The sequence below is a fragment of the Apium graveolens genome, chromosome 5 (assembly GCF_009905375.1).
Source record: "Apium graveolens cultivar Ventura chromosome 5, ASM990537v1, whole genome shotgun sequence".
Lineage (NCBI taxonomy): Eukaryota > Viridiplantae > Streptophyta > Magnoliopsida > Apiales > Apiaceae > Apium > Apium graveolens.
Window position 1 is genome coordinate 240,057,510 of NC_133651.1, and position 6,599 is coordinate 240,064,108.

Below are 6,599 nucleotides of genomic sequence, written 5' to 3' on the forward strand. Positions count from 1 at the left end.
TTAACAAAATTTGGATAATAGTTCAGAAACAGCTTGCTTAATATAAAAACAGGAAGTATAAACAGTTTACTTTAATGTAAAGGAAGGAAATATAAACAGTTAAATGAAATGTTTGTTCTTCTCTTTCTTTTTTTTTCTTTTTTTTTCCCGAATTTAAAATACGAAAAGCTGTAAAACAATAAAGTAAAGGTAAATGCTGTAAAACTGTAAAGACTGAAATTTAAATAAAAGAAAATTTGAAAAGTTCAGTTTATATATCTAACACCAGCTCTAGGTGTGAATGCTTGGTATACAAAAAGTCTCGTCCTGCTAGTCATGGTTACTGCTACAAGTCAGGCTAACTGTTACACACATACACTACTCATTATACCATACTAGGCTGCATCTATATACAGTTGTCATCTCCACTAAGTCAGTCCTCTGTAGTCAAAATCTCAGAATCCCGGGGGTATACGCCTCAACTCATCTCAGAGTATCTGAACCAACATTTATGCTAAACAGAAAATCCTATAAAACTCCGCAAAAGAAGGCGGCCCATCATATATCAAAGCATCTAACTCCCATGTAGCACTCATCAAGGTAGACTGTAACCTCTGTCTCATCATATAATCTGGCTGTAATGCGGCTAACGGTCCTCGGTCTCTCTGATCAAACAAGTGCATAATCTCCCAACACTGGGCTCTCCAATACTCGGCGTCATCTCTCATCATACTGTAGTCATGATACGGTACCATGTGTGGTTGTGCAACATGTCCTACTGACTCCTGTAACTGAACCCTCGATATCCCTGCAACACCCTGTTGTGGGGCTCCCAACTGTAACTCTACCTCATGCTCACCCATACCCTCGACTGGAACCATCTGGAATATCTCTAGAGCCTGTACTGGAATAGGAGGTAATACTGGTGGTGGTGGAAGCTCTAGCTCAATCACTGGCATGAACTGATGTTCTACTGACAATGGAGGTGGAAGCATCGGCTCGAAGAACTCTAACGGATCAAACAACTCTACTGGATCATGAACTATCCCTGGCACTGGTGGTGCTGGCTCCTAAGGCAATGGTGGAGGAGGTGGAAAATATGGAAACATATACTCAGACGTTGGTGGAACCACTGGTGCAACTGGTCCTGTCACAGTCCTCTCGGATGAACCTGAATATCCTGATGATGCCATCTAATAATATACCAAAGAAAGAAGAAAGGTCACTAAATCATTCTTAGAACTAACACCTTCTTATCCTAATCTTGCCTAAATCCTAACACCACTCTTCCTAGTTGACTATTTCTATCCTATGTGATCTCTCTATCTTATCTTAATCCTAATGTTCTTCTTTTCAGGGACCAAACCTACAGCTCTGATGCCAAACCTATAACGCCCTCCACACCCGGGGTATACGTCTGGGGGATACTAGCTAATCACCAAACCTGTACAATCTGAATAACAAATAATAAAGATATGTATCTAAACCCCTTTAACACTAACCAGAAACTTTTTAGATTGAAGTATGAAAACAAGAACCACTAACTCCTTTATTACAAACAAAATTCAAAATCTTACAAACTCTCTTTATTACAAACCATTATCTAACCAGTTTTAAACTAATTTCATCTTTTATTCAAACACACACACTAACTATCTAAACACACCTGTTCGGGTAACTAAAAGCTTTCTTCCTGGATTGGGATCAACACCTTGGGTATGAGAGGATCCCGAGGCTTGACCCGCTTCTTTACCACTCGAGTCCTGATGGGTTTCGTATTCCTTCTTAACTGAAAATAATAAGGTGAATAACAATAAAAAGGGGTGAGCCAAAAATTGCTCAACAAGTCCGCAAAATATAAACAGTGTTAAAGTAGTTAAAATGAATCGGTAATCTGGGTATATCTGCAAAGATATAACCCCGCGAGAATAGAAAGAAGGCCACTGCTGGCGAATGCAAACGAACTAAACTGGACATAAGTTCGCATCTATACCCTACTGATCAGCCAGGATACAGTGCAGATCTATATCCCACTATATAGATCTAGTCGGGCACCCAGGCACTATGGCCCATCTCAAGGATCCGGTTATGTCCCAGTCCTTAGGGTTAAGTAAAACTTAATTCCCAAAATATCACTATCCAGTCCATGGAGTAGCAACCGAAACAATCAGTATGCTTTGATATATTCTAATCACCAGAATATACCAATGCGTATCAATTGGAATATGATTAAGGAATTCAAAGGAAAAGGAGAAATCAAAAATCGAAATGAAATATATTCAAGAGAATAAAAAGTGTGTATCAGTGTTTATGAACAAGAATCAAAAGAGTGCAAGTGTGATATGAATATGAGGAATATCATTATTCTGATATTAGAATAGGGGAAAAACTTGCCTTCTGCGCGATTCACTTCAATTATGTCACCTTCGTCTATCACCGGCTCAACCTGCCCTGCTGGCTTAGCTTCTATTAGAGAAATAGGTTGGTTTAGTCATTTCGTACTTCAATTGCGTCTCAAACCGACTTCACATCGTTCATATTGTCTACCCATGCACTTATGACTGACTCGTATATTATATATTAGCAAGTAAGACTCGAGTAACCACATAATACACATAAGCACATATGCCACATAATCATTTTTATAGTTAAAAATCATTTTTAGAATCAAAATCGACTCGCTGATCGCTTAACCGATCATTATCTGACTCGTTTCCTATTTTTCGGGATTTATCGGACTCGTCTTGGTACGCGATTCGGCTTATAATCAAATAAATAACAAGGTCAACTAATTTCTAGAAAAAATTAGGTTTTAATATTATTTTTAATGAAAATAATTCATTTTTTCTAAGTCAAAGGGCTTTCGTTTCGCTCGAATCGGACTAACGGTCTAATTAATATCAACTAAACACAGATAAATTCAATTTATTATTCAATATAAAAATTATTACTAATTTTTAAATCCTAAAATAATTTTTAAATAATTATTTAAGAAAAATCAGAACTAAAAATGATTTTTCTATAATTTTTGGAATTAAAATGAATTTATTATGATTTATTGAAAATTATTTGATTAATTATCAAAATAATTAATCATTTCTAAATAATAATTAAATAATAATTAATTAAGAAAATATTTAAATCTGATTTTTTTAGAAAATATTTCAGAATTATTTATAATATAAATCAATTAATTAAATAATTAATTAATTTATAAAATAAATAAAACTGATTTTATAATTAAAATAAAAAAATAAAAATAATTTCCAGAAACAGTTGTCAGAATTGGAATTCTGACAAAAACAGATCAAACCCGGGTTGCAAACCGGGTTGCAACCGGGTCACCAAGAACATCCCGAGTTGGGGATGAACTTGCTGGGATTTGCCCAGAATCCGGCGACCGGCCAGGACTCCGGCAACCCTAATTCATGCCCAAAACAGCTCTGTTTGGTACGGTTTTTAAGTCCAAATCATTCCAAATAACTTCACCCTTCTGATTTAGGCCAAAACATACCAAAAACATCCCTAAATCTCCATCTCCGACCAAAACCGACATTAACTCCGACCAAAAATCAAAATCACAGAATCGTACATGAAACTTAACGTTTTATAGTGCAAATCAAATCTAAGAACATAAACAATCATAGCCCTAACATTACAAGAACCAAATATTCACAAAAATCACGAAGCTAGGTTTTAAAAATCGAACATAAACCCTAATAATCGAACTTTGCTATCCAGACATCGTTTGTTCAATTAAACACCATGAATCGATTGCAAATAACATCAGGAAGCTATATCAATCATCAAAACATCATAAAAACCCTAGAATCAAAAAGCCCTAATTCGAACATAAACCTAGAAATCGAAAATCAAGAACAACGAATTAAAACGTGAAATTGATGCTAGAAACAGAAAGAACGGATCAAAACCTTCGATTTAAGTACTTGAATCACACGATTTGATGTAGAAATCAGCTGGAAATCACGGTTTGATTCTCGACCCGATTCTGAAAATCCCGACTCGGAAAACAGAGAATTTTCTGATTTTTCTGAATTTTAATTAATTATTTAATAATTAGGCTATTTATAGTAGTGAAATTAATACTTCTAATTAAAATTAAGGCCCTAATTCTACATCTTTTAAAATTAATAAGTCCTTAATTTTATAATTTTTGAGTATTAAAATTTAATTTATAAATATTTTATATATACAATATATATGCCAAAATTTCCCAAAAATTGTGAATAATGTAAAAATACAAAAAAATGGTATAAATGAAAGTCCTATAATTTTATAAAAATAAAAATGTGATTTTTTGGGGGTTTTAACACCCAATGGGGCCCGGAAAAGTCATTTTTCGCGAAACGAGAAAATTTATAAAATACCTAGATGTTCAGAATAATGCGATGGTAAAATCCGTTTGATGAAAAATAAGGCCCATTATTTTATTTGAAATATCAGCTATAAAATCATGATTCGGGTCGTATAACTTTTGATATGGAAGCTATAAATGAAAAATAAAATATCTTAAAAATACCGGGACGACACAGAATGCACATAACTTATAGCAATTAGGGTTTAGCAGTTAATTACATATAATTGACACATTAACACACATAATTTATTATAAATATGATATAATACAAACGTAATTTTTCCAGACGTTACAGCATGTCTCTCACTAACTCCTTTTTGACTAAGTTGTTAATTGCCTTGAAATTCAAGTGAGACAGCTTTTTATGCCATAGCTTGCTTTGTTCTTCTGATGCCTTGGTGTAGAAGCAGCAAATATCATCCTTATTTGTTGAGTCCAAATCTGCATCAAACAAGCTTCCTTTCCTTGCTCCTTTCAGAGCAACTTCACCAGTTTTCTTGCTGATAAAAGTGCATTCTTCTTTGTTGACTAAAACTACAAATCCTTTGTCTGCAAATTGGCTAGCACTGAGAAGATTCACTTCAAGGCCAGCTACTAGTGCTACATCATCAATGACAAGATTTTCAGAAACAATCATGCCATATCCTATTGTGAATCTTTTGCTGTTATCTCCAGAGGTCACCAATGGGCCAGCTTTCTCCTCAAACTGTGATAGCAGGGCCTTATCACCTGTCATATGTCTGGAGCATCTACTATCAATGATCCATATGACTTTCTTCACTTTGCCCTGCACATAATGAGATTCAGGTATGTTTAGTGGCCCAAGCAGTGTTGGGCACTTTCTTCTTGTTAACTGATTTAGCAGAAGTAGAGTGAATTGTTTCAGATAAAATAGAGTTCAATGATTGTTGTGCATTTTCCCTTTCTGATGTAGACTCAATTTTTGTTTTTTTAAGGTCTACTCTCAGTTTGTTGCAACTCTTCATCACTTTCAAGTTGCAAGGGATGCAGTCAAACTTATCACAGAATGAGCAGGGATCATTTAAATCTGCTTCATTTTATTTGTAAGCTCCTTCAGTTGGCTTATTAGCAACCTTTTTACAAAGGTGAGTTAGATGATTTGCAGAGCCACATTTCTCATACTTCTTTCCAGGAGCATCTGCAACACAGTACAGATTATTGCTTTTGTTTATCCCTATTCTCCCATTTCTATCTTTCTTCTTATTTCTTGCATCTTCAATCTTGGTTTCTTTGACAGGAGTCTTGGTGCTTTGATTGTTCATGAGATTTTCTTCAGCCTTGGAAGATTGAGTTGAGTTTATAATTTTCTTTTCATTATCCTCATCTGCAATTTCTTTCTTGATAATCAATTCTTCTTTACTGAAGTCTACTTCACAAGCTTTGAATATAGGTGACCCAACCTTTTTCAGCATTGCTGAACATTTTCATTCTCTGTTGCTTTTTTTCCCTTATGTTCTTCTTTTTGCTGTTCAAAGCATCATAATCAAGACCAATAAGAATGTTTGCACATGGTTTGATTTTCTCATGGTACTGACCAACCAATTCAGATACATTATTGAAAGACTTCAACCTTACTTCATTTTTCTACAGTTTTTCCCTTAGCACAGCCTCAATCTCATTTGCACACTTGAGCTTGTTCTTCAAATAACCATTTTCTTGTTTCAAAGCTTCAAGCTCCATTGTCAACAATTTAGTTCCTTATTTTTCATTCTCAATCTTCTCATTTAACTTTGTTAATCTGCTAACTTCTTCATTAGCAGCAACTATGCTTGTGTGGATGTGAAATATTTTTGTGCTCACCTTCTCAACAGTTTTCTTATATTGATTCACATTTAAATCATTGGTGGTAAGAGTTGGTACCTGTGATTTAGATGAGGATGATTCTCCTTGCTCCAAATCCATGAGTACATAGTTTCCAAGTTCTTCATCTTCATCAATTTCATAGTCATCTCAACTTTTACCTTCTGCAATATTAGCTTTGCTTTGATGTTTCTTCAGAAGAGCTTCATATTTTGCTTCAAGTTCAAGATAAGCTTTATCTTTTTTTAACTTATTGGGTTTCCTGCATTCTGTAGCAAAGTGACCCAGTTCATCACAATTGAAGCACCTTATCTTAGATCTATCAACAGATCCAGTTTTGTAGCCATTCTTGCTATCAGAATTGTACTTCCCTATTTCCTTCCAGTTGTTATCTTTGTTGAAAGACTGTCCTTTATTCTTG